Source organism: Vombatus ursinus, unplaced genomic scaffold, assembly GCF_900497805.2.
Source record: "Vombatus ursinus unplaced genomic scaffold, bare-nosed wombat genome assembly UNPS02014799.1, whole genome shotgun sequence".
Taxonomy (NCBI): domain Eukaryota; kingdom Metazoa; phylum Chordata; class Mammalia; order Diprotodontia; family Vombatidae; genus Vombatus; species Vombatus ursinus.
Window position 1 is genome coordinate 53259361 of NW_020954577.1, and position 26393 is coordinate 53285753.

Genomic DNA, 26393 nt, shown 5'->3' on the forward strand with positions numbered 1-26393 from the left:
ACTAGCTGTGTGACCCTGGGCAAGTCACTTCACCCTGTTTGCCTCAGTTTCCTCATATGTAAAATGAGCTGGAGAAGGAAATAGTAAACCACTTTAGTATGTCTGCCAAGGAAACTCCAAATGGGGTCACGAAGAATCAGACATAACTGAAAAAGGACTGAACAATGAAGAGGTTGTGGAGAGCTCTGATATAGAGAACTTAACCTAGCAGTTTGCACTGTGAGAAAGTAGCATCATCAGCTGCAAGCCAACTTTTGAAGACAAGTTCAATTTGGGAAGAGATGTGAGACACCATGATGCTGGTGCTCTGGAGGTTGCAGGGGGGCATGGGGATCGTGATGGGCTGGGGTGACCAGGAACTCACCTAGCATGTGGTGGCCAATGGGAAGAAACCTATGATCCCGAGATCTGCTCATCCTGGCTTTGTGCCAAGCTCTGTCAAATCTACTCTCTCGAAGGACTTCAGGTGCTGCCACCGCCTTTTCAACGATGGCACCTATGGTGAGGTCCCACTTGCCCTTTCTTAGTTATGAAGCTGGCAATATGAGATAAGACTAGAAATGTCAGGTGGTGCCAGCTTGTGGAGAGCACTGATTATTAGGCTGAGGAATTTACACTTTTACCTATTAGGTGGTAGGGAGTCACTGAGAATGTTTGAGTAGAAGATATGGTTGGATTTATGCATGAGGAAATTTAGGCATTTGTGTGGATGAGGGACTGCAGAGTGGAACAAATAGAGTGCAGAAGACCCCTTGGGGGGCTCTTGGAAGATATCAGGCAGGTGATAGCCGGGGCTCCTTCTGGGAGGATGGCTGTTGGGATGTAGCCGAGAGAATACCACAGAGGCAAAATCTGGAGGATTTGATCCTGGATTGAATGTGGGAGGTAAGGTGAATGAGAAGAGATCGAGAATGACACCGAAATAGTGAGCATGGACAGATGAGTGAGTGTTCCTGGAACCAAGAGTGAAATCGGAAGATGAGAGAGTAGCAGACTTGGGTGGGGAAGGACTGGTCTTGACTGATTCGGGTTTGGGGCACTGGTGGTGGACTGTGGGGGAGGGGTGCCCTGCAGGGAACTAGAGATGTGGCTCGGAAGGGTCGGTCTGCAGACAGAGGTTCCAGTATGGGAGTTAGAGCAAGAAACAGTTCTTTAAAAAGAAGATTCTCTCTCACACATTAGCCAGAAATGAGAAGGACGACTTTTGCATAAAAGACCCAGGACAAATGTCACAAGTTTCTCTTTGCCTGAGCAGATGGCTCTCGTTATGTTGGTGGGAGTAACTGGGAGCTGATAGACTCATTTCTCACTGTGCTCCAATCTCAGGCTGTAATTTGGCAAGTGATGACCCCAGGTGTGTTGTGATCTCAGTCACTTGGGCTGTGGGGTAGAAGGGGTGGTGGGGGGGAGGCTGGAGAGTTTAATAAAGCAGAAAATAAGTCAAATTTTGTATTTTACGAATTGTCCGATGTTTTGGTTCCTGATGATATTACCAAACATTCATCATCCCTGTTACCGAGTCTCCCAGGTTCCTAGGTTAGAGAGCTGGGAGGGTCCTTAGAGACATCTAGCCCAGTACCTTCACTTTACAGGTGAGGAAACTGAGGGCCAGAAGGGTTGCATAATTTGCCTAAAGTTACACTGGGAGTAAGGTTAAGTGCTGGGATTTTTAAACTCAGATTTCCCAAATTCTGTAACACATTTGCTGTCCCCTATTTAACCTTTGAAGTTTCTTCTAGCTCTGACTACAATCCCTCCTCTGAGGCTGCGTCTTCACTCCTACTAGCAATGTTTGGGTCCCCAGAGGGTAGCTAACTACTTTTCTCCTCAGGATTCTAGAGGTAACCTTGATGGGCTGAGGCAGGGGAGGATAGTTAGCGAGTACTGTTACACACAAGCCCCCATCTGGTGTGCTTCTCAATATGGATTAGCAAATTAGACCTAAGTTTTTCAAGAGGAATTTTTACTCAAGTGGAAGAACAGTTGGTCCAAAAATATCCTCCTAGAAGTCTGGCTCATGCCCTCCCACAAGTATATACAAAATACAGGAAGGAAGGAAAGAAGCATTTATCTAGTGGGTCCTATGTGCCAGGCACTGTGCTAAGCACCTTGCAAGTATTATCTCATCGGATCCTCACAACAACTCTGGGACGTAGGTGCTATTATTATCTTCATTTCACAGTTGAGGAAACTGAGGCAACCAGAGCTTAACCAGATGAAAGCAGGCTTAAGTTTAGTGGTCCTTCTTTTCCCCGAGAAACTGAGGCAAATAGGGGGAAGGGGACTCAAGTTTAGAGCACAAAGAGTAGAGGGGTAAAACAGGTCCTGTGTGCAGCGTCCTTTTTCTCCTTCGTGGAGTGCTCGTGCAATTCTGAGGTGTTCTCAGGGTCCCCTTGTGGGGTCCTGAAGCTACGCGTTTCTTTCTACCCTGAACAGGTTACACTTCCTAAAGCTTACTTTCTTCAGCACATGGAGCTTGGCCTTGATCAGTTCCTGCTGGATATATGTTTTGTCACTGGTCCAATCGTCCTGATGACATCATCGATGGGGGCAGGGGGAGTATGACATTTCCTTCTGGTTACTGGCTCAAGGGTCTGACTCTTCTCATCACCCGCAAAGTTTAATTACTTTACTGCCTCAATCCTTTTTCTTATAGTCCCAGGCCCAGTGGGGGGTCTGATTCTCTCAAGCAATCCCAATAAATTTCATTATCAGATCTCATCCAATGGCTGGAAGTACTTTAAGCCTCTTCTTTAGTTTATGCTTTTGATCGACTGATTGATTCACGTGGAGTGCCATGACTTGTTCGGGCTTGGTTAATGCCTTTGGGTGATTGAGTCTATAATTCAGTCAAAGAGATATTCTTGCTTTATAAAGGTATGGGGCTTATGAGTTACATTATTAGGATTGGGTGTGTGAAACACCCCACTTACACCATGATCTTATGAAATAAGGAAATACAAGATACCTTGAGGAGGGATTGGGGGGATTCCTGGAATACCTGACCTGAGTCTTGAAAAAAGCAAAGGAATCAAATCCATGAGAGCATACATTCTAGCCATGCTCAACAGCCTTAGCATGGGAATGGGGGCGGTGCCTTCATACCCCCAGAATCCTCATCTTATAAACACCTACCATGCACTAGGCATTGTGTGAGACTCTCAGAATAAAAAAAGAAGCCCTGCCCTTAAGGAGTTTGCCATCTCCCGGGGTGGGGACTGAAGTACTTGTGATCCATGAATAATGCTAAGGGCTGCTCTAGGGCAGCTACTGTGCATCAGAGACACCAGGTATCAATCTCATTTGATGTAAATTGAGATATTTCGTTGGAGCTATTCAGTTTATCTCCTTCGGTCCTAATAAGAATACTTTGGAGAGGCAGCTTGACATACTGAACCAAGAGCAGAGAGTCAGCCTTGGAGTTGGGTCCTGCCTCTGATGCATACTGGCATTGAGACCCTGGGCAAGGGGTCTCTCAGGGTTCTAGAGAACCCTCTAAGACTCCAAGCTGTTGAGAAAATGCAGTCCTGCCTTGGTGGAAGGAATCTCCTCCTCTGGGAGTTTTCTGTAGCAAAGAAGTCCTGGTTCTATTCCCTATCCCCAACTGATGTTGATATGGTGTTTTAAGAGATGTAATGGATGGTGACCTCATGGGCATGGGCTCTTCCTCCATTGGCGCAAACCATAATTATGGTACCAAGAAAAGAGAGGAGTGGTTGGGTCTGGATACAAATCTCGGTTCTCCTCCTTACTACTGGTATGACTTTGAGCACTCTGGGCCTCAGTTTCCTCATCTGTAAAGTGAAAGGCTTGGACCAGATGTCCTCTAAAGTTCCTTGCAGTTCTAGTCTGGGACCCTATGATTTCACCCAGTGCCTTCTCACCCTGTGTAACACTTGTCCACATCTTTGTCTTGATTCTCCATGCCCAGCACACTGAAGGCCTTCCTCTGTTTCTTTAGCTCTCCTAGGGTACCGTAGGCCTTGGACTGTCCATCTATCGTCTCTGTTGTTATTCAGCAGTCTGGGGTACCTGTTGTTGGGTATGTGATAATGGGGAGGGATTTCTTTTCAGGTAGTGGTTGGATTTTATGGGTGCCAAGTGAACTTCCTTCTAGCTCCAAAATTCTTTATTTCTTGTTTTCATCATGTGATTGTCCCACCATCTTTGGCAGTCACGTATGTTGTTTTCTGTCACTATTGGCAATGTGTCTTGGTTTATTTACAACAATTCCATTAATCAAAATTACGTCTTTCCTTCCCCATTTGGGTCAGCTTCAGAGATTAGGATTCTTTAGCTAGGATGTACATTGCTTGAGAACAGGAACCAAAGAGCATATATGATCATTTCTCCCAACTCTAATCTGTTTTTCATACCGTCAGACTTATTCTCCTGATAAAACAGATATAATCATATCATTCTCCCACTCAACAATTGTTGGTGCTTTCCATTTGCATTTAAAGTAAGGTTCAGACTCATTTTCCTGGTATTCAAAGCCTCCTGCAATCTGGTACTATCTTATCTTTCCAACCTTTCATAAATTAGAACTGGGAGGAACCCTGGAGAACATCTAACTTTTCAAGAATGTCGGTTTTTCATTAATCAGCTGTTCTAGTGAAAACAGAGTGGAGCTCTGGAGCCTTTGACTTTGGAGTCAGGAGCTACTGGTATGAACTCTGCCTCAGACATTCACTAGCTAATGACCCTTGGTGGGACACTTTATCTCACTGAGTCTCAGTTTCTTCCTCTGTAAAATGAGGACAATCATAGAACTTTCTTCCCAGGGTGGTTGTGAGACTTTGATAAGATAATGTTTGTAAAGTGCTATCGAAGTGTTAGTTTTTGGAGGCAGAATTGTAAATTTACTGTCCTGGATTATGACATCAACTTCTCTGATGCTGAGTTAAACGTGGCATTCGTGTGGGCAGAGGAGACCACATATGGAAAGTGGTCAGCAAAGCTTAAAGTGTTACAGAAATGTCAGTGATTCATTCATTCATACTTCTCCATTCCTTTATTTATTGGTCTAGCCTGCAATTTCATCAGTATATGGGGACTCATGGGTGAGGAAAGTCCCTCTGCCAGTGCAGGTTGGCACCTTCTTTGCGGCATTTCTAGTCTTCCAGAATTGTCTGGGGGCACGGAGAGGTCCGGTGATTTGCCCAGGGTCACACGGCCAGTACTGAGACCTAGTCTCTCCCGACTCCCAATTCAGCCATCTCCTCACGGCTCTCCATTGCTTCTGATGAACTGAAAGGAAACCAGCTGCCTGCTAGTTCTCTTTCTTTAGGGTCCCACAGTTTCAATGCCCTCCTGGCTTTCTGTTTCATTCTGTACATTGTCTCAGTGCTTGGCAGCTGCTTCCTCCTTGGGCAATGGGGCTTCTTGAGAAAGCCAAGGGTGTTGCACCTTTTCATTTTCTCAAGTGTTTATGCAAACTATGCTCTCAAAGGGGGCTGCAACCTGACAAAAGAATAATAACAGCTGCAAGTCTGAAAATTAAAAAGCAGCTGACAAGAGCACTGTCGAACACAGGGTGAATGTTGAATTAGAAATAGAATTCATTCAGCCATTCATTCATTTCTTCATTCACCAAATGGTTCCTGAGCCCCGTGGATGCACACAGACTAGTGCGTGGGGAAGCAAAGAGCCAGGCCGTTTCTTCTGTGCCTAACACCTTTCTGGTTGAATCCCGATCAAGGCAGACCCTGCAGAGCTGCCTGCAGGCCAGTGTCTAGCTCAAAGGTTTGCAAAGAAAGTGCCTAATGAATATGTGTCAAATCTGGTCAAGGTGGACAATCAAGCCCTTACTTGGATGCAGGATGTCCACTGGGCAGTGGAAAGAATCTAGGATTTAGAGATGAAGGAAGTAGATCAGAATGCTAGTTCTCCCACTGACTGCCAATGGGACCATGGGAATTCTCTCCATCTTTTTGGGCCTTGGCTTATAAAAATGAAAGGATCAGATTAGATGGCTCTAAATCTATGAGCAGGATTAATCTATCATCTCAAGAAATCTATCTAATAATCTACCCAATAATCCATTATCTTGAGAAAGCAGATTGCTTTATTATAGGTCTGATGGAAGGCAGACGGAAGGGGAGTCTTTGTATGGTTTGAGATCCTTTGATATTTCCTAAATTTGTGTACAGTATAATAAAATGAATTAATTCAATATATATTTGTTGAGGATCTATTTGCCCACAGTAAAACTGGACACAAGGAAAAATTTTGTGATATTAAGAGCTATCCCAAAGTAGAATGGACCACTTTGGAAAAAATTAATTCATTTAATTAAAAATTAATATGCATTGATTTTCTCTCCACATTTCACCCCCATTGGGGAGAAAAAGGTAAAACAAAAACTGTGTAACCAAAGTGTAGTCAAACTAAATAAATTCCCATGTTGGCCAAGTACAGAAATGTATGTCTCATTTTGTATTTGGGGTCCATCCCTCTTTGTCAGGAGGTGAGCAACATGCTTTGTTATTGTTTCTCTGCAATTGTGATTGGTCATTGCATTGATTAGAATCCTCAGGTCTCTCAAAGTTGTTTGACTTGACAATATTGTTGTTAGGATAGAAGCTGTTCTCCTGGTTCTGCTTATTTCATTTGGCATCATTTCATACAAGTCTTCCCAGGTTTCTCTAAAGCCATCCCTTTCGTCATTTTTTATGGCACAACAGGGCAGGTAGGTGATGAAGTGGATAGAGCATTTGGCCCTGTAGTCAGGAGGACCTGAGTTCAAATTTAGCCTCAAACATTTACTAGTTGTGTGACCCTCGGCAAATCATTTAACCTTGTTTGTCTCAGTTTCCTCATCTGTAAAATAAGCTTGAGAAGGAAATGGCAAACCACCCAGGATCTCTGTCAAGAAAATTCCAAATGGGGTCACAGAGAGTTGGACAGGCCTGAAATGACTCTACCATAACAAAAGTAATCCATAACACTCATAGACATCACTTGTTTTGTCATTTCCCAAATGATTTCCCCCTCACCCCCAACTTAGTTTCCAGTTCTTTGTTGTGGCTTTTTTTCTCACTTGAGGTTTTCAAGGGCTTGCTGGAAGACTGTTTGTTGGGGACATTGTAGATGGGATCCCTATTCCAGGGAAGGTTGGCTAGAATCATCTGGGTGAGGTTAACTTACACACAGGGTGACATTTGCTTTAAAATGCAGGCGACAGCCAGTGGGTGAGAAAGCTGTGCTGTTAGGCTTTAGTGGCTCTGGTTATGCCAGAAAGTTTGGCCCTGGCTAGCCTGGGAATTCCTCTCTCCCCCTCATATCTTTTTTTCATGATTACAGATGGTTCTAGGAAATGATCATTCCAAACCTGGGTCAGGTGAGCCACCCCAGGCAAACAGCCCTCTCCATGGCTCTAATCTTGTGCCATGAATGGCCTCTTCCCGGAGGACTGTCCAAATCCAGAATAGAAAGGCCAAAAGCCCAGGGACCTTCCAAAGAAGGCAGTTATTAGTCAGCTAGGGACATTTACAGGGTTTTTTCCCCCATTCTTGTGAATAGCCCAATCGCCTTCTTCCTTCCACTACATAAACTTAATTTTGTTGGATTGTCACGATGTTGAAGAATGGGGCAAATAGCTTGGGGGAACCAAAGAAAAATTCCACAATAACTGTATCTATAGGGCATTATAATTTCTGAATCTTAAGGCAGAGAAGTTTTTTAAAGAGTCAATAGTAAAAGCTGTTTTAGGGAGTTGTTGATCAAAGTGATGACAAAGAGGAAACTGTAATTTATTATAATTCTTTTTTGAAGCAAGTGAATGACTGAGCAGAGGGCTGAAAGCAACAACTTTCCAGACTTCTATAGCCACGAACACCCAACTGTTCTCGAGATGTTAATTGTCTAATGACGGTTTAGCACAGAGCGGAAGCATAGTAATTCCACGTCATCTGCTTATGACTTTAGTGGTAGGAGCCAACAACTTAATTGTCCGTCAAGAAAGTTGCTGGGATTTGGGACTTCGTTAAGAGAGGCATAGTGACAAAGGAGGTGACAGTTCCAGTGCCTGAGGGAGACCGCATTTGGTGTCCCATTTGTGGCTCCAGGCACCTCAGTTTAGTATGGATCAGCTGGAGAGGGTCCAAAGGTTGGCAACCAGTGTAGGGAAAGGTCTTGAGTCTATGTCACATGAGGACGGGCTGAAGGAACCGGCAACGTTTTCAGGGAGACACGGCAGCTGCCACATGGAAAAGGGATTGGATTTGTTCTCCTTGTCCCCAAAGAGTAGAACTAGGAGCAGTGGATGAAAGTTGCAGGGAGGTTGATTCTAGCTTGATGTTAGGAAAGGTTTTCTAACAGTAAGTGCCATCCTCCAGTGGAACGGGCTACTCACTGAGCTGTTGGGTGTCTCCCTCAGCAAAGGCTGAATGACAGTTGGGGGTATGTCGTAGAGACATTCCTATTCACATATAGGTTGGACCCAATGTTCCTGACCAGAGCTGAAGTCTATGATCAACACTTGTTTATAGATTAACCATGGATTCAGGTGCTTTTACGTAATGTTGAGTGGCATCTATATGGTACTATAAAGTTTGTAAAGCATTTTACAAGCATGATTTCTTTTGCCATCCAGCAGCCCTCTGCAGGAGGTTCTGCAGTTCTCATTGTCCCTATTTCATAGCTGAGGAGACTCAGGAAGGGTAAGCCACTTGACTGGGGTATCATCACTATAATTTGTCGGTGGTGCATCCGGCCTACAGCTAGCAAGACAGTCAATGAACACTGATCACCATGGGTCAGCCCCAGGGATACAAAGAAAGGTAAGAGACAATCTCTGCCCTTGAAGAGTTCACAATCTAATGGGAAAGACAACATTCAAACAAGTGATAGACAGGATAAACAGGAAATAATCCACAGACAGAAGACACTATAATTGTAAGGAATTGGGAAAGGCTTCCTATAGAAGGTGGGATCTTAGCTGGAATTTGAAGGAAGACGGCTACTTGCAAAGGTGCAGCTGGACCCACTGTATATATAAGTTTGAATTACAAGGAGCCAATTTCCTATGGGGTTCGGTGGTAAAGGTTTCACCCAGGCCCTGCTCTTCCCTAATACCAAAGTGAATCCTGGGGTAACCCTATCGGGGAAGCGAGATGTGGACATGATCAGATGTAACCTCGGTGGTTTTGATAACTTTTGTTCATCCTAATGATGTATTAATGTATTCCTAAAAATGTATTCCTGAGAAGCAGTCTAGTGTCATGGATAGGTCTCTGGACCAGGTGCCATGAAGACTTGGGTTTGAGTACTACCCATGATACTCCCTAGCTATGTGACTGTGGGCAAGTCTAAGAGCCTGAGGTGTTTCTTCAATGAAATGGGCATAATCTCCTTAGTATCACTCTCACTATGTTGTTGTGTAGCTCAAATGAGATAAAACATGGAAAGAACTTAAAACATCTTGAAGTGCTATAAAATGGCTGCTATTAGCATTACTCCTGAAGAGAATGAACTCAGGATGCTTTGGTAAAGTCTACTGAGGTGAACTGGGAAGAGGGTGGAGTGGGGTCTCCAGTCAGAAAGAAATGACAACATTGCTAGTAGTCCTGCATAGGAAGAAGCCAAGGGTTTGGAGTTAGAAGCAGCCTAGAGGGTTGGTAGATGCCTGGAGCGTATGGCTTGTATTGGGAGTATTACTATAGTGCAGTGGAAAGAATGCCATTTGGGCCTGGGTTTAGACACCTGGCTTAGAATTTACACCATACTACATGATACCCTGATATTACCTGTGTGACCCTAGACAAGTCCATTAATTTCGTTGAATCTCAGTTTCCTCATCTACAAAATGGGGCCAATAATACCTGTAATACTGACTTCATTGGACTTGAATGAGATGATTTATAAAATGCTCTTGGTAAACCTCAAAGAGTGACCTAATTGTCAGTTATTTTTATTATTATTGAGAGACTGTGTGGGAAAATGGTTACAGAGTTGGCCTCAGAATTAGGAAGACATGGTTTCAAGTCTTGTCTTAGACGGACATTGGCTGGGTAAACTCTTAGTGCCCTTAGATAATTCTCGAAGATTACGAGTTATGAAAGAGTTTGCTGATCTTCATTGGTAGAGGGAATTTTCTCCCTGAGAGTTCCTTATACCAAGAAATCACAGGTCCAGTACAAAATAATAATTATTATTAATAACAGTTCAGAGAAAGTGAGGGACCGAGTCCCTGGAACCAAGTGGCCAAATTGGCATTTCTGGTGGCTTTTCACAAGAGCTGTTTTGAGTAGAAGCTACATGTATGGGACCCTGCCTGGGTCCAGATGAGAAAGGATCCAACTTTTCTGGAGAATTAGAGAGCTGGGTTCAAAGCAGGGTGAGACAGCCAAAAATAACAACGAAAACAGGAAATACCCCAAAGAGACTGGTAGATGCTTTCAATCTGTGCCAAGTCGATTGAGTGATACGAGTTTATCCTCGTAATTTCCCTTGATTCTGTGTGTGTGATGTGTACCATCAGCTTCCCTCATGCTGCTGCAGAAGTCACTTTGTGTACAGTGGAGGGAGTGCAATGTCCAGAGTGGAAGGAACTAGACAGATTTCCAGAGGTGGAGTGTCTAAAAGTGGAAGCCACCTTTTTGTTGTTTTTTTTTCCCCCCAAGCCAGAATAGTAGCAGTAGAAAGTCACTAAAGGGAAGTAGGAGTAGGTGGTGGGAACCAGGATAGGGGAACCTTCCAGTGGGGGAGCTGCCTTGGTGGATCTGTAATTATTATTTTTTTGTCACTAATAAGTAAATGTTCTTTAAAAAATGTACTGCTCCCCCTCATACTTGAGTTAACGTCAGCAATTGAGTACGTCAGTGGCTTTATGATCTCACTGAAGTGGGTAATCCCTTGGTAGTGTAGGTTATGACCCATCCATGCTTTCTCATCCTATTGCTATTCTGGCAGGAGGATCCAGAATTATGAAATTAGAGATTGTTGAATTATTATTATTATTATAATTACAAGATGAACAATTGAAATAACTGGAATATTTAACCTGGAAAATGGAAGATAAATGTTGTCTTCAAATATGTCAGAATAGAAGGGGAATTCCATTCATTCTCTTGCTCCAGAGGGCAATGAGTACCACTGAGCAGAAATAAGAGAGAGGCGGATTTTGGCCCAAGGTAAAACATTCTTCAACAGATCTGTCTATAAAGGAAATGGACCACTTTATTAAAGATTGAGTCAGCCTTCCTTGGCTTCATTGAAGAGGAGCCCTATGATGAGGTATTTTATTTTAGACAGATCTATGATCTATGATTTCTTTGGGATAAGGAACTCTCAGTGAGGAAGCTTCCTCTACCAATGTAGATTTTCAACTTCTCTGAGATTTCTGGTCTTAGAGAGTTGGGGGTGGAGTGGTAGACGGGGGAGACAAGAGGTTAAGGGACTTATCTAGGGTAATGCATCCAGTTGTGTCAGAAGCAGGTATTAAGCTCATTTCTCCTGGACCCTGAGGACAGCCTTCCAGATCCAATTATGCTATGATGCTTGCCAGAGGCCAGAGAGAAAGCCAGCTCCCTCTGAAATCCAAGTCGAAAATTCTCACCTGCCTCCTTTTGTCGGTTCTCAGTGGAAAATCTGCCTGACCCCCTGGGGGCCCTCCTGTAGGCCTTTTGACTTTCAGCGATGATGGATGACCTGTGCCAGTGCTCCATTAGGAGCTTAACAGTCCCCAAAGCAACCAAGCAAGCCCTATGTCTTGCCTGGGCAACTTGGAAGCTTTCCTTATTTATTAATTAATCTATGTCAGTATTCATTCATTCATCATTTATTTATTCATTTGTTAATTTGATCATTTATTTATTTGCTTGCTTATTTACTTATTTATCTATGTCTATTCACCCATTTATTTATTCATCTATCTATCTATCTATCTATCTATCTATCTGCTTCATCTTGTCATGGGTAGTCTTTACAAAGGTACCATCACATGGAGCCACCTTATGGACAGCCTGTACAAAGAAAGTGTGAGCTCTCCGTGCTGGAGAGAAAGGTCAGTGCTAGGTCAGAGATCTAGACCCCTGTCCTTGAAACTCTCACCAATAGTTGGATTCCTCCATGAGGGATGCGCATCTCCCTGAACCTCTTCCTCTTTTCTCAAGATGTGGCAAAGTGAGAAACTGCAGAGTCTCGTCTCAGGTTGTGTCAGTCCTGTCTGACCCTTCATGACTCCATGTAGGGTATTCTTGGCAGAGATACTAGAGTGGCTTGCCATTTCCTTCTCCAGTTCATTTTACAGATAAGGAAACGGAGGCAATCCAGGTTAAGTGAGTTGCCCAGGGTCACACAGCTAGTAAGTGTCTGAAGCCATATCTGAACTCAGGGAGATGAGTCTTCCTGACTTCAGGCCTGGCCCTCTATCCACCAAACCACCTATCTGCCTTATCCATCATGCCACCCAAAACAGAAACCTCTTCTCCGCCATGCCTGGTGGGGACAACAAGCATTGCCAAGAAGAGGCATCTTCTTGAATACTTAGAGATGGAGGCCTCACTTTTTCACTAGGAAGCTTTTGTAGTCAATTCCATTAGAAAGTTCATTGGGTGGAGTCAAAATCTGCCTCCCTCTATGTCCTGCCCAGTTTCTCTTTAGGTTTTCTGGAGCTACCAAGAATAAGCCTAATTTCTCTTCTTTTCTTCAGTATTTAAAGACAGTCACCACATCACCCCTGTCATCTTTTGTTTTCCAGGTTGAACTTCCACGAACTCCCACTTTTCAACTTTCCAGTTGAAAACTGTTCCTCATATGACAATATTAGTGATAATAATCATCATCAAATGTTTCAATGAGCTGTGACTTCATTCATGAGGCTACTTCTCTTGTGAGAGATAACAACCCGTCTATGACTCAGCCTACAGTTTTTAAGAAATGCTATGACTGAAAAAGTTACCACCTCACAGCCAGCCTGGTGCTGAAGGGCCTCACCTGTAGCTGAGCTGGTTCTCAAGTGGCAGGCAGAGAGATCGCCCCTATGCAAAGCCTTTCCAGCTTGGGAGGACAGTAGGCAGGCAGACAGAAAAACAGACATAGACAACATTGTGTGTCAGAGGCTATGCTAAGAGTAGTAAGCAAGACAATCCCTGCCCTCAAGGAGTTTATATTTTAGTAGGGAAGACCATGAAACATGAAGGGGAGCTGAAAAGGGGTGGGTGGGGGTTGGCCTAGTTTGGAGCTGGTGGTCGGAGATGAGGTAGAGATATGGCAATAGCTTATGCATCACTTAGTCACAGAGCTGTGATTACATTTCAGGCTTCCTGACTTGCCTCTAGCAAGCTCCTCCCTACTTCTCTGACTTCCTTTCACTGCCTCAGTCTCTGTCCCCACCTCCTTCACTTCCCTATTGCCACTTAATTAATCAATTGCCCGATATTCATTAAGCACCTGTTAGGCACTATGTCAGGTGCTGGCAGTATGCAGAAAGTGGTCTGTGAGTTCCCCATGTCCGGAAGGAGGAGAGGGCCACTGAATAAACTGTGTTTAGCACAGAGAAGGGCCTCTCCCTAATATGTTTTTTTTTTTTTTTTTTTTTTTTTGCCTTTGAAAACAGTTTTGTTGCTGGCAGGGTGATGAGTATTTAAAATGTTTTTAGTGAAGGAGGATATACCAAACTAATCTGAGTCATTGGCTCCATGTATACCTAATCTAAGATTTCAGAGGGCATGGGTGCATAAAAATATTGGAATGAATGAATGGATGGGAAAGCGTTCGTTAATCACCCATGCTGTGCCAAGTAGGATGTAGCATGCTTGGGGATCCAGAGCCAAATGGGTCGGGGTTTTGCAGGTGACTCTAAAAAGATTCCCTCACGGCAATCACTTAAATGCCCAACAAATCAAAGAAGAAAAGAATTCTTTCGGGATCATCTGCAGAAGCTGGCAGCCACGGTCTATTCACCGAATCATAGATTTAGAGCTGGAAGGGACCCCAGATGTCGTCAAATCTAACTCCTCATGTTACGGAAAGGAAATGGAGGCCCAGGAGGTTAAATGAACTGCCTGGAGTCACACAAACAGTCTCTTGCAGAAGCTATTTCAGGGACAATCTCTGCTTTCCTAATGATCTGCCCTCCACCACTGCGGTGGAAGATTTAGTTATGCAAACTTGAAATGAACAGAAGGAAACTTCTGCCTTCTGGTTGAATGAGGCCATATTGAAACTTTCAACTGTTTTGACTAATGGTCCTGTGCTAAAGCTTAGGATGTGGCTGAGGTATATGCCTGCAGATACAGTGAGGTTTTGATTTAGAAATACAGAAAATCATATCAGGTACTGATTGCATATATCTGCACCAAAACATACTTGAATTGGTCACTTAATTTACCTTTCGCTGATTAGTTACGGCAGCCATCGAATCAAGAAAAAAGTGATGGCAATATTTGGTTGGGTTTGATCTGATTCAACAGGCATTTATTATGTGCTTGCTATAGTAGCTAACATTTGCATGGAGCCTTAAGGCTCATAAAACACTGGAAATATTGTGTCATTTTATCCTCACAAAACCCTGTGCTGTAGGTATTATTATTATCCTTATTTTACAGATGAGAAAACAAAGGTTAAGTGACTTGCCTAGGGTCACACAGCTAGTAAGTGTCTGAGGCTGGATTTGAACTCAGATCTTCCTAATCCAGCACTCTATTCACTGCCCCACCTGGACAACTAAGCTGCCTTTACCCTGTACAGAGCAGGAGAGGCAGAATGTCCTAATGAAAGCAGAGCTGTCCTCTAAGCCCAGAAGACCCAGGTTCAAGTCCTAGCTCTGGTAATACTGGCTGTTTCACCCTGGGAAAATCACGTCAGCCCTGAGCATCTGTAGGCAACCTTCTAACACTGTAAGTTGCCAAAAGTTCTCCATTGGTGGAGGGAGTGCCTCACCGAGTGCTCTCCAGACCAATGAAATCACCTATCTGGGAGGAAAGATGGGTGAAGCCTTATTGTAGTGACTGTCACACAGAAACTAAAGTGGAACTGGTCCTGCCCTTAGAGAGCGAGCATTCTGCTAGAATGATATAGTGTGGACAGATAGATAAGCACAAAGTCTATATGAAATAGGAAAGACACCCTGTATGAAGTAGTGCCTGAGCTGTGCTTTGAGGGAAGTAAGGATTCTGAGAGGGAGAGGTGAGGAGGGTGGACATCCAGGCACTTAGACACCATGATGCCTTGAGTGGGGAAGTCATTTACCTGAGGTCACCTAGGAAGGGATAGCGTTAGGATTGGAACCCAAATCATGTGACTCCAAGCCCCCAAGGCTGAGAGTATTGTAATGGGCCTGACTTCTGAGATTTCCTGAAGGAAGACTTCTTGTTTGTCCTTTCTTTCATATTAATTTTCTTCTTCTTTGACCTATTATTTCATTCAGAACCTGGTGCTGTGAAGTTAGCTTCACTTGAAAGTGTGTTTGAGAAATGGAAGAAAACCCTGCATAGAAGGGGCAAGGAGCTGAGCACTTGGGGTCTGCTTCCTGGGCTTCTGCCCAGGTAAAACAGGTGAGAGCTATTGACATGGCACCTTTGTGGCTCCTCTACAAAACAGACTGAATGAAATCATCTCCTTGTGTAGACAAGGAGGGATGAGTCAGACTATTACAAAACAGATGTGGCTCTTCTGTCTTCAGGATGGAAAAAAGCACCAATTCTCCCCCTTTGGGGGTGCTGTTTGTGCTGGCAATGATGGTGGCATGGTGGAGCGTTTGTCACATATTGGGATCTCAAGGGCAGGAGTCTTAATCGTCACTTTCATTCCTGTCTTCCAGGGAAATCTTACACAGCTAGAAAGCAATGGAGATCTCAGAGCATTGCATCAGATGGGGAGAGGACATGAAATGATACCATAGGCAGAAAAATCAACTCTCTAAGGAGAGGAGAAAGAAAAACCCAACCACCACTGATTGCTTAAAGACGAAACTCTTTTTTAAAGTGAGGTGTTAGCAAGGATAACCCGTCCATTTCCTAGCGCTTGCCTTCAGCACCTGGCAGTGATGAGGGAGGGTGGGCATTTTACAGATGAGGGGGCTGAGGCTCCCAGAGGGGACGTGCCTGGCCCAGCTCAGAAGTGGGCAAAACTTACCCTGATTTGAGAGATAAGTGAGGGGCCCAGGGCAAGTTGGCTGCTTGCTGCTGTTAGCAGTGTTGGCCAGCCCTTAGAAAGTGACCTTAGGATGGAATGTGTGCTTCATGGATCTTACGATTCTTCTTTGTTATGGAATCTTAGAGTTGGTCCAACGTCTTTGTTTTACAGTGAGGAAACTACTGCCCAGAGTGGGGAGGAATTTGCCTACAGTCATTTATATGGTGGTAAATTACCACCAGAACCAAGACTGGATGCTGGGTCTTTTGAAACACTGTCCCTCTACCCTTTCTATTAGGACACAGGGTATGTCCTAGGGAAAAGGATGGATTGTCAAGGATTGTTTGGAGAGACATTTTTTTTCCATGTTATCTCATGGTAATGTGTTCTCTACAGGAGCAGAATGGCTTTAGGGTTCAGGGGATAAGACTTGGCAACAATGTGGCTTAAGTCTGGATCCAGTCCTAAGCCCTCACTGGCTGTGTGACTGGGAAAACACTTCATGTCTCTGACCCTCACTTTCCTGGGGATGATAATACCACCTCTCTCCAGGGTTGCTTTGAGGCTCAAATGGCAAAATGCAGGTAAATTATTTTGCCAACCTTAAAGTGCTATCCCAACACGAGCTCTGAATTTGGAAAACCAATGTTATATTTTAGAGCATTAAAGTTCTGCCCCGGTCCTCAGAATCTCCAAGCTAGAAGGTCCAGCCCTTTGGTCAAACTTTTTTTTTTTAATTTCTTTGTTCTTTGAACACTATTTAAAACATCCATGTGTTAGCAGCATCCTCCTGTCCTAGAGACCATGGCAGAATTGGAGGGAAGGTGGTGCAGGGGAGAAGGGAGAGACAAACAATTGAGGATGTGCTATCCATAATGAGACATAATGGACTGCAAAAGGTTAACATCTGAACAGCCCAACAAGGCAATTTATTAAACTTATACAACGCACTGTGATGGGCACTGGGGGGTGGGGTGGGGAAGGCAGTTCCTGCCCTCAAGGAACTTTTATTCAGCTGGAGTTGCTTATGATCCGCTAAGTAAAAGATTAATCAATATTTATTAAGCTCCTACTATGTGCCATGCACTGTGTGATCACTAAGTGATCATCTTGTTTTCATTCTTCATCGATAAAGGGAAATGGAGCCCGGGAGTGAAGAGAGTGGGATGGAGGTGATCAGCAAACGCATCCTGGAGGAGGAAGTAAGACCCTGGCTGCAGCTTGAAAGCAGCCACTTAGTAAGTATCTACTATGTGGAGAATGCTGTGATAGACACGAACTGGGATGGGAAGGCAAGAAGAGCTTCCAGATAGAACCAAGGAATTCTGTGTTCCCAAACTGAACTCATCGCATTCTCCCCCAGACCTTCCTTTCCTCTTAGCTTCCTCTTTTCTCTCTGTGGGCTCCTTTAGTCAGCTGGACTCGACATCCCATGTTGTCTTTGACTCTTCTCTCATTTGCCATGTTCCAATGCAAATGCTGGCATTTTCTGGATATTGTCCTGCCCCTTGTGCCCCCTGGGCATGTGTTTGGGGCATCCCCAGGGCCTATCATACCACTTTCACATCTCTGCTCACTGAATCCTCTTCTCTCAAGACTCATCTCTGGTACCACTTCTGGCTCCATGAAGCCTGATGTCCCCACCACCACCCTAATGAAAACACCCTCTCTTTTCAAATGTTCTTAAAATATTTTTTCTGGGTCTCTCTTTTACCTTTAGCAAATTCCAGTTAACCACTTATTACCTGGAGTTACAACTTTCACGTTTGTCTTTTTTTTTTTTTTTTTTTTTTTACATTCTGGCCAAATCCTAGAAGAGGCGGGAACTATTGTTTCACGCTTTTTTTTCTTTTAACCATACCCATCACCGTATCCAGCCCTGGGGATGCCCAGAGTCATTTCATGTTTCACTATCTCAGCAATCTGCGATTCCATCTGTGGATGGGAATTCCCTCCACCTCAAGGCAGATCACACCCTGTTCATGCCTTTGATGAGTGGCTTTGGACCAAAAAATCCATCACCTCGTGGCCAAGCTTCTGGGGATGAGTGTTGCGGAAGTTAGCTCATCTGGTCCCCACAAGTCACTCCTCATTGGCAGGCCAGTCCTCAGAGTCATTATGGGACTGACCAGAGCTTGTGATTCTCTAGTGTACGGCATTCCAGAGCCCAGGGCTGCATCCATGCTCTAAAGAGACACCAGAGCAGGACTTAGTGGACTGTGTCATAGGAGGGCTTTCAGTAAATAAATACTGATATGGGGAGTTCCCCGATCATCTTGATGAACTTGTGTGTTAGTGACCCTTTGTTTGGGACTGGGGTTGCATCTTCCTATGGAGGTGCATGGTTTTGCTGAAGAGATGGAATCATAGTATAGAGTCAGAGGACTTGAGTTCAAATCCTGGCTTTGGCATCCTACTTAGGACGTGTATATGACCTTGGGCAAGTCACTTAACCTCAGCTTTCTCATCTGTAAAATGAAGGAATCAGTCTTAATGACCTGTAGGGTCCTTTTTAGTTCTAAATGTATAGTCTTATGATCCTCATCTATTCATACCTTACTGAGAGTGAATGACTGAGTTTCTTTGGGGATGGAGTGATCATTTTAGATTAAGGTTTCTTAATCTGGGGTGCAGAGATACTCAAGGGGTCCATGGGTTTCAGGACAAGCTTGAAGTCAGATGGGAAAAATCAAATCTTATTTTCATTAACTTCTAACTGAAATACATTTAGCATTTACTTCAATTAGGAATTTTTAAAAAAGCATTATTCTGAGAAGGGGACCCCAGGGTTTGCCAGATTGCCAAAGGTATCTGTGACATAAAAAAAGGTTAAGAACTTTGGTTTAGATGATTTTAAGTAAAAACCCATTCTTTGTGCTAAGCCTCTAAAAAGGAGTCTTCATCGAACATTTGGACCTATTTGCCACCCCCCCCTTTGAGTACAGGTCAGAGACAAAAGAGTAGATACTGGCCCTTAAGGGACACCTGTACTGTACCATAGACCCCTGAGGACTGCTTCCCCCATTCTTCTCCTTTACTCTAGCCCCAGCGCCAGGGCCATGGGGGAGAAGTGATAGCTCCAGGCCCCCATTCTGAGAAGACGGTGGTAAATGTCCTCAGTTGTGTAGACCTAGGAGAGGGGAAGCACATGTTCCAGTTATAAGAGTTCCTGAATTCCAGGCCACTAGAGAGAATGGGGGAATTCCAGGGTGCCTGTGTCAGGGTTGCCTCTCTGGTAACCCCACGTTTGAGCTCTAGGAGCCTTTAGAGAGACAAGGAGAGACCCTGCTCGATGCCAGCATCATGAGGATAAGAAGATCACACTAATTTCCCTTCAGAGCTGGAGGAGTAGCTATTAAGGGAATAGGCTGCAACTTGTGGGGAAGCCCTCCACTTTGCCCTGTGTTGTGACCACGGGTTATTCAGGATCCAGTGGGACGGGGGTTGCCTCCAATGCAATCTCAAAGGGAGAGTTCCTGGGAAGTGCCAGCCTTAGGTTTGCCTCATTAGTAGCCCCAAGTTCATTTTTCTTCCAGGGTCCATCCAGACCCTCAATGTAGTGCCATAAGCCTGAATGACTATGTGGGTGTCTAGGATAAAAGCGAGACTCACAAATAATGTTCCAAAATGGCCTGTCTAGCAACCCCAAATTCATTTCCATACTTAGGGGAGTCTAAACCACAGTGTGGTATTACGAGTCTGGGGGGCTATATAGGACCCTGAGTGATGGTCACTGGAAAGTGAAGAAAATTATATTGATTGTTTATGGGTTCCTATGGTTCCTTAATGTGTTTTATGTATTTTCTAAGGGAGTGAAACAAAAATGTCCAGTACCAATTATGTACTGTTACCTTAAGTGCTTTCATGGGGTCTGGGGCATTCCCCCTGCATCTATTGTGCCCTAAATAGGAGCTCTATTCTGCCATTCCTCTGAGGTAGCTATATGTATGAACAAAATAAGACAAAAGTGATGATTTTACCCCCGGGAAACTCCCAAGTTTGGATCCAGTCTGTGTAAACCCAAAGCGTAGGGTCCTGGGCTACTGGCTAATTTACATTAATGAAGGAATAAATGAATAACTAATTATTTGAAAGCTTTTCAAAAGAATGTGCTACATAATAACCTTGCTATTTAGGATGTCCCTTTATGTCAAAAATAGATTGTTACTTTTGTAAATTGTAAAATGGTTACTTTTGTATCTAGTCAATTCAACAGGCGTTTATTATGCATGAGGCGCTGAGCTTGGAGTGGGGATCTGGCTTATGAATTGATTGATGGATGGAGGATGATTAGTCCTTCAATCCAGTCGGGATGAAAACCTTCAGGATAACTGAAGAAGACAGTGGAGCTGATGCTTAGCCCCTCCAGAGAAGGGTCACTGGGAGACAGACACTGAACGTGAGTGGCTTAGACAAGGACAGCCACACGGCCGCTTCAGCTCCTACATTCTTCCCTCTGTTCTTTGACTCAGAACAGGTCTCATAATTAAAATTCATCCAGCTGCCTTCTGTCCCAAGTCAAGTGGTCCATGGAGTTCTTCCCCCACCCGTATTCTTCAAAAGCAGAAGTGGGCATTGTGCAGCCGAGAGAGACCAGGGACCATCATTTGCATGTTTTCTTGAGACTGTTAGCTGTCACAAAGGATTGAGGTTTCATTTCCCAACAAATGAACATTCGACACAGCGTTGGAGGGAGTGTGAACTTTGGGCTAGTGTGTTTTTCCTCTGGTGCCTTGTCATGAAGGACTCTGAAAATTAATTCCAGATCTAACTCCCACCCACAAACAAGGCAATCAGGATGTTTTAAACAGAATATTTCAAATTGTTCTTGATTGGGCACTCAGAATATTTCACATGTATGTGTTAGTATGTTCTTGAAGCATTTCTGGGATGTAGGTGAGTGGCAGGTACTGCTGAATAAGGGAATCACTGTCACTCTCCTGATGAAGGCTACCCAGAAGTTAATCGGGCTACCTTGGGGGATAGTCCTTTCTCAAGAGGTCTTCATGGAACATCTGAATGACCAATTGTTTGGGGGGACTTCTGGAAGGGATTTCTGCTCAGGTGTGGGTTGGTCTAGAGGATCTCTAAAGCTCCTTGTGCTTCCAGGATTCTGTAAGCTGGGCCGCGGTCCAGACTGTCCAAAATGCACTCTTTCCTCTCCCCTGCTTTACTAGGTGCCTTGTGATATCTCCAACGGGCACGGGATTGGTCCTACTTAGAGAGACAGAGTTGTTTTTCTTGAGATCACGTACAGGTGTCCAGCCATGATCCTGGTAAGTCCACTACAGAGGCAAAAGGCACATCACATGTCATGTCAGTGGAGGAAAGGTTTTTTTTTTTTTAAATCAAAGCTAAATCAGACTTACTAACATGTGACATCAGGTTAATCATCTGGCTGCTTGTGGCCTCAGTTTCCCCATTGAACAATGAGGAAATTGGATGAGATGGACTCCAAGCTCTCTTCCAGAGCTAAATCTCATGACCCCGTGTCAATAGGCAAAGGTTGACTCAACGCATGGTCTGAATTGAATGCTCCTAGAAAGACAAAATATCCTAGAATCCAGAAGCTTTTCCACTCAGAGAGAAAAGACTTTCACCTGCAGGAAACCTTGCTGCACCCTCCTAATTGCTAGTGTTTTCTGCCTCCTCAAACTGTCTTGTATGCCCTTATGTAGATGGAAGCTCCTTGAAGCGGTGAATTGTTCCATTGGAATCTTAGCATTGCAGTACCTGCACAGTGCCTTGCTCTTAGGAAATGCTTGTTGGATTGAATTGAGTAAATGTCTTATTACCCAATAGAATGTCAGTTCTTTGAGCAAAGCAACTACTTCATTTCTTCAATTTGCTGTGGAGCTAAGGAATTGAATTAGCTGATTTCTAATGTCCTCTCCAGTTACAATGATTCTCAATGCCTAGTACCTTGTCCTGTATTTGGTGGGTCATTCAGTCAGTCAATAAACATTCAAACACCTACCATGTGCTAAGCACTGGGAATATAAAAAAATGTTAAAAATAGTCCCTGCTCTCAAGATAATCACAATCTAGTGGGAGAGACAACATGCACACAATTATATACAAACAAGCTTGGTACAGGAGGAATTCGAAATAACAGGCACTAAAATTAAGAGGGCTCAGAGAAAGGCTTCCTGTGGAAGACGGGGTTTTAGCTGCCACTAGAAGGAAGCCAGGAGGTAGAGAGGGATGAGGAGGGGAAGCCTCCCAGGCCTGAGGAAGAGTCCCTTAAAACACCTGGAGTCAGGAGACCTGGCGTTCTGTTCATGGAACAGACAGGAGGCCAGTGTCACTGGAAAGGTGGGGGGTGGGCAGGTTCTACAGAGGAGTTTATATTTGATCCTTGAGGTGACAGGAAGCCACTGGAGCTTGAGTAAGGGATGGGCTGCACTGGGCTTTAGGAAGATTGCTTTGCCAGCTGTATGGAGGCAGGAAGGCTTATCAATCTCTATTGCAATAGGCCAGGCAGGAGGGGACAAGGGCCTGTGCCAGGATGATGGCAGTGCCAGGGCAGAGAAGGTGCCATATCTGAGAGATGTTGCCAAGGAAAACTCAATAGGCCCTTGGCAACAGATTGAATATAAGGGGTGAGAAAGTTAGGCATTGAAGACAACACCTACATTGCCAGCCGGGATACTGGGAGGATGATGGTGCCCTCAACAATAACAGGGAAGTTTGGAAATGGGATGATTTCTGGGAAGAAAATGAGTTCAGTTCTGGACATGATGAATTTAAGGTGTATACAGGATGTCCAGCCTGAGATGTTAGGAATTAAGATGGAGATGTGAGACTGGAGGTTAGCAGAGAGGTTAGGGCTACATAAGGAGATTTAAGAATCGTCAGCTGGCGATGGTAATTAAATCCATGGGAGCTGATGAGGTCACCAAGTGAAATAATGTAGAGGAAGAAGAGGGCCCAGGACAGAAACCTGGGGAACACCCAGGATTAGTGGATGAAGATCTGGCAAAGGAGATTGAGAAAGAGCAGCTAGGTGGGTTAGAGGGGAACCAGGAGAAAACACAAAGAAAAGAGGAGGGCGTGATCAAGGGGCAGAGGCTGCAGAGAGGTTAAGAAGGAGAAGGCTTGAGGAAAGGTCCCTAGATCGGACAATTCAGATTGGTTAGTCATTTTAGAAAGGGCAGTTTCAGTTGATGATGGAGTTGGAAGCTGGACTAGAGAGTTAAGAAGAGAGTGGGAGGAAGGGAGATGGACACTTTGGTTGTAGATGGTCATCTCAAGGAGTTTAGCCACAAAGGTGGGTGAGCTATGGGATGATAATTGGTGGGAATGGAGGGATGAAGGGAGTGTTTTCTGAGGCTAGGGGAAACATGGGCATGTTTGTAGGCAGTTGGGAAGGAGCTGGTGGATGGGGAGAGATTGAAGATAAGTGAGAGAATGAAGATGATGGAGAAGGCAAATCTGCTGGAGAAGACAGGATGGAGTGGCTACTTAGTAAATGCTCATTGATTTGTTGAATCGAATTTTTAAGGTGGCCCCGTGTCCCAGATCTTCAAACCACCATCCCCAAAAGTAAGGCCTCAGTGTGGGTGCTGACAAAGTGCTTTGTAATGGATTAGGATGGTCTATTTTTAACCACCATGTTAAAAAAGAATGATGCGTTGCCTGCGAATCCTCACTTCTCAAGCTGCCAGCCGCCCTTTCATTTCCTCCTCCCAGCCAAGTTATGCTCAGTCCATTGACGCTCATTTGCTCTGCTTGTTTTTATTGAGCCATGCAAAAGATGAAATGCTCAGTGATTTACTCGCCCTGTCGCTGGTCTGAATTTTGGGAAGGAAAAAAAAAAAGCGTGGCCAGCAGCATTCAATGTGCTAAACAGAACAGGCCCTGCAGGAAACGGAGCGGCTTTCTCAAACAAATGAAGAACAGCTGGGACAGAAATGGGTTTCCTCAGGATCATGCTGTTTACATTTGTACAAGGCCAACTGACTGATTGGGGAATTTCAATTAAATTAATGTGACATGAGCTGGCCAGAGGGGCCAGGCGACCTCCTCCTCCTCCTCCTCCTCCTCTCTCCCTGGCCTCCCAAGTCAGCAAAAGAACCTGTTGAGCAGTGAAGGGGGCAGTGCCATCTGGCCACTATTCAGGAATGAGCAGGCCCTGTCCAAGCCCAAGGAGACCTTTCCAGGGGTTAGGGGTCTGCTCCAAGAAGAAGGCTATGGGAAAGATCTTCCCAGGACTTTGAGTTGGATAAGATGCCTGGGTCTATCCCCAACTGGGCTTTGAAGGACCTTCATAACTGTGGGAACAGATATGGGCAACACCCCACATTTCTAAACTTATTCCCCACTATTTCCCTGACTGTTTCCACCAGGTGGGCCTCCCTACCATTCCCTAAACACACCACATTTATTCTTTCCTATGTATCTTAGTTGGAAAAGAGTTAGATTTGGAGTCAAAAGACCAGGGTTCACATCCCAGCTGGGTGACCTCAATCCCTACTCGCCTTTGGACCGTAGTCCCTCACCAGTAAAAGGAGGGCCTCCCAGGTCCCTTCCAGCTTGCAGTCCATAATCCCACGGTCCCCCTACTCAATACTAGGTGCCTGGCACGTAGTAAACCCTTAATAAATGTTTCTGGATCAATAGAGTGACTATCTTAGAGTTGCCTGCTCTTGCCTGTAGGATAAAATATCAAGTCTACTCTTGAAAGACCTTCACAAACCAGATCCTTCCAGCTCTGTGACATCCTACTTCCCCTCTGACACCTGGCAATCTAACCCAACAGTTCTTTTCTTATTTTCTTACATAGGAGGATCCATCTCCCACCTCTATGTCTTTGCATTGGGCATCTCCCATTCCTAGAGAATAGTCCCTTCTCACCTTCATATCCCAGAATCCCTTTCTTTCTTCAAGATGAAATTCAAGCACTCGCTTCTTCATGAAGCCTCTCCTGATTACCCACTGCCCACCCTGAGTTGCTAGTGCCTTCTCCTCTAAGCTACCTTGTGTTTAATGGCCAGGCACAGCACACTCTCTGCCGTGTCACCAAGAAGCCTCTCCACGTGGACTCCTCTCTCCCACTAGAATGTACGCTCTTTGAGTATAGGGAATGTTTCAATCTTTGGATTTGTAGCCCAGTGCCTGTCACATGAGTGGGGCTTACTAAATGCTTGCTGATTGATAAGATGCCATCCCTTTCCCCCTGCCATCCAAGTCCCCCAGGCTCTCCAAGGTCCTACTCAAACTTACTTCCTTTACCAGTGGCCTTACAGTACCCACTCCAGCAGTCTGTCCCACGGATTCAGTCTATGACATCATTGAGGACCTAATGAAGTTCCTGTTTATCTTTTTTCTATGATTGTTTAAGTCTTCTCCCCAGTAAGACTGTATGCTCCTGGAGGGCAAGAGGCCCTTTTGTCTTCTTATCCTCCCCTGTTGCCCCCAGCCACACTGCTTCAGGGATAGATGGAATACACATTGACCTTCACTGATTGCTTCCATTTTGGCAACAATAGGGAGAAGAAATGGGAACTGGTGAAAATGTGCTGTTATCCTAGAAGGAGGGAAAAACCCCTTGAACTCGTGGGGTATTTGAAGGCAGAAGTCAAAGAAGGGAATCTCATTTTCTTTTGGTGTCAGGCTGTGATGGAGGGAGCCAACAGGAGAAGAGAAATGGGATGTTTGGCAGTTGAGAGCTGAGGTATTCTAGGTGTTGATTCATCCAGATATGCTCTGGGACTTCTAGAAAACTCTGGGGGACAGCTTGCGATTGTGGTGACTAGAAAAATAATAACATAGGAATTCTTCCTGGAAGCTTTATTGATGTTCTTGGGAAGGTTTCTGTTTACAGGGGCGAGTGCACTATCTTCTTAGGAAATAAAGTCAGAGAGATTTAGCAGGTCTCACCTTGGGGTATGAAGAAGTTGGCAGGTGGTATAGACCCTGGGACTTCTAGGTAAGAAAAGGGTGTGTCCCAAATCATTCCTCAAGGTGATCATGGAAGGCCCCAGTTAGAAGTTTTTCTCAGCCTCCCCTTGAAAGGGCTCCTGTCTTTGTTGTTGCATCCTGGCTATTGGGCTCTCCTTCAACTTTTATCAGGAAGGACCGACCTCTTGTGTCCATTCCTCTGATATCTATTAAGCATCGACTAGGGTCAGAGCACTGTATGACCCAATGAGCCATTTTTTTCCTTCTTAAAAGAGAGTAAAAAGAATCGTCCTTTTTGGAAGAAGTGTTGACACAGCCGAAAGGAGACCCAGGTGAGACAGTCCTGCTGAAGGTGCAAGTTCAGGAAACCCTTAAGGGATCCTTGTGTGATGTTTCCATAATGGGAGCAG

At 44.6% G+C, this 26393-nt stretch overlaps 1 long non-coding RNA gene across 2 annotated transcripts; it reads left to right on the forward strand.

Moving 5' to 3' along the window:
* Window positions 1-336: 336 nt before the first annotated feature.
* LOC114050639 lies at window positions 337-21347 on the forward strand. 2 transcript variants are annotated; one of them, XR_003570048.1, is made up of 4 exons: window positions 337-501; window positions 15374-15500; window positions 17216-17318; window positions 20285-21347. It is a non-coding gene; the product is annotated as an uncharacterized LOC114050639 (long non-coding RNA). The 2 variants fall into 2 exon arrangements; XR_003570047.1 differs by lacking the exon at window positions 337-501 and adding an exon at window positions 688-885.
* The last annotated feature ends 5046 nt before the right edge of the window (window positions 21348-26393 follow it).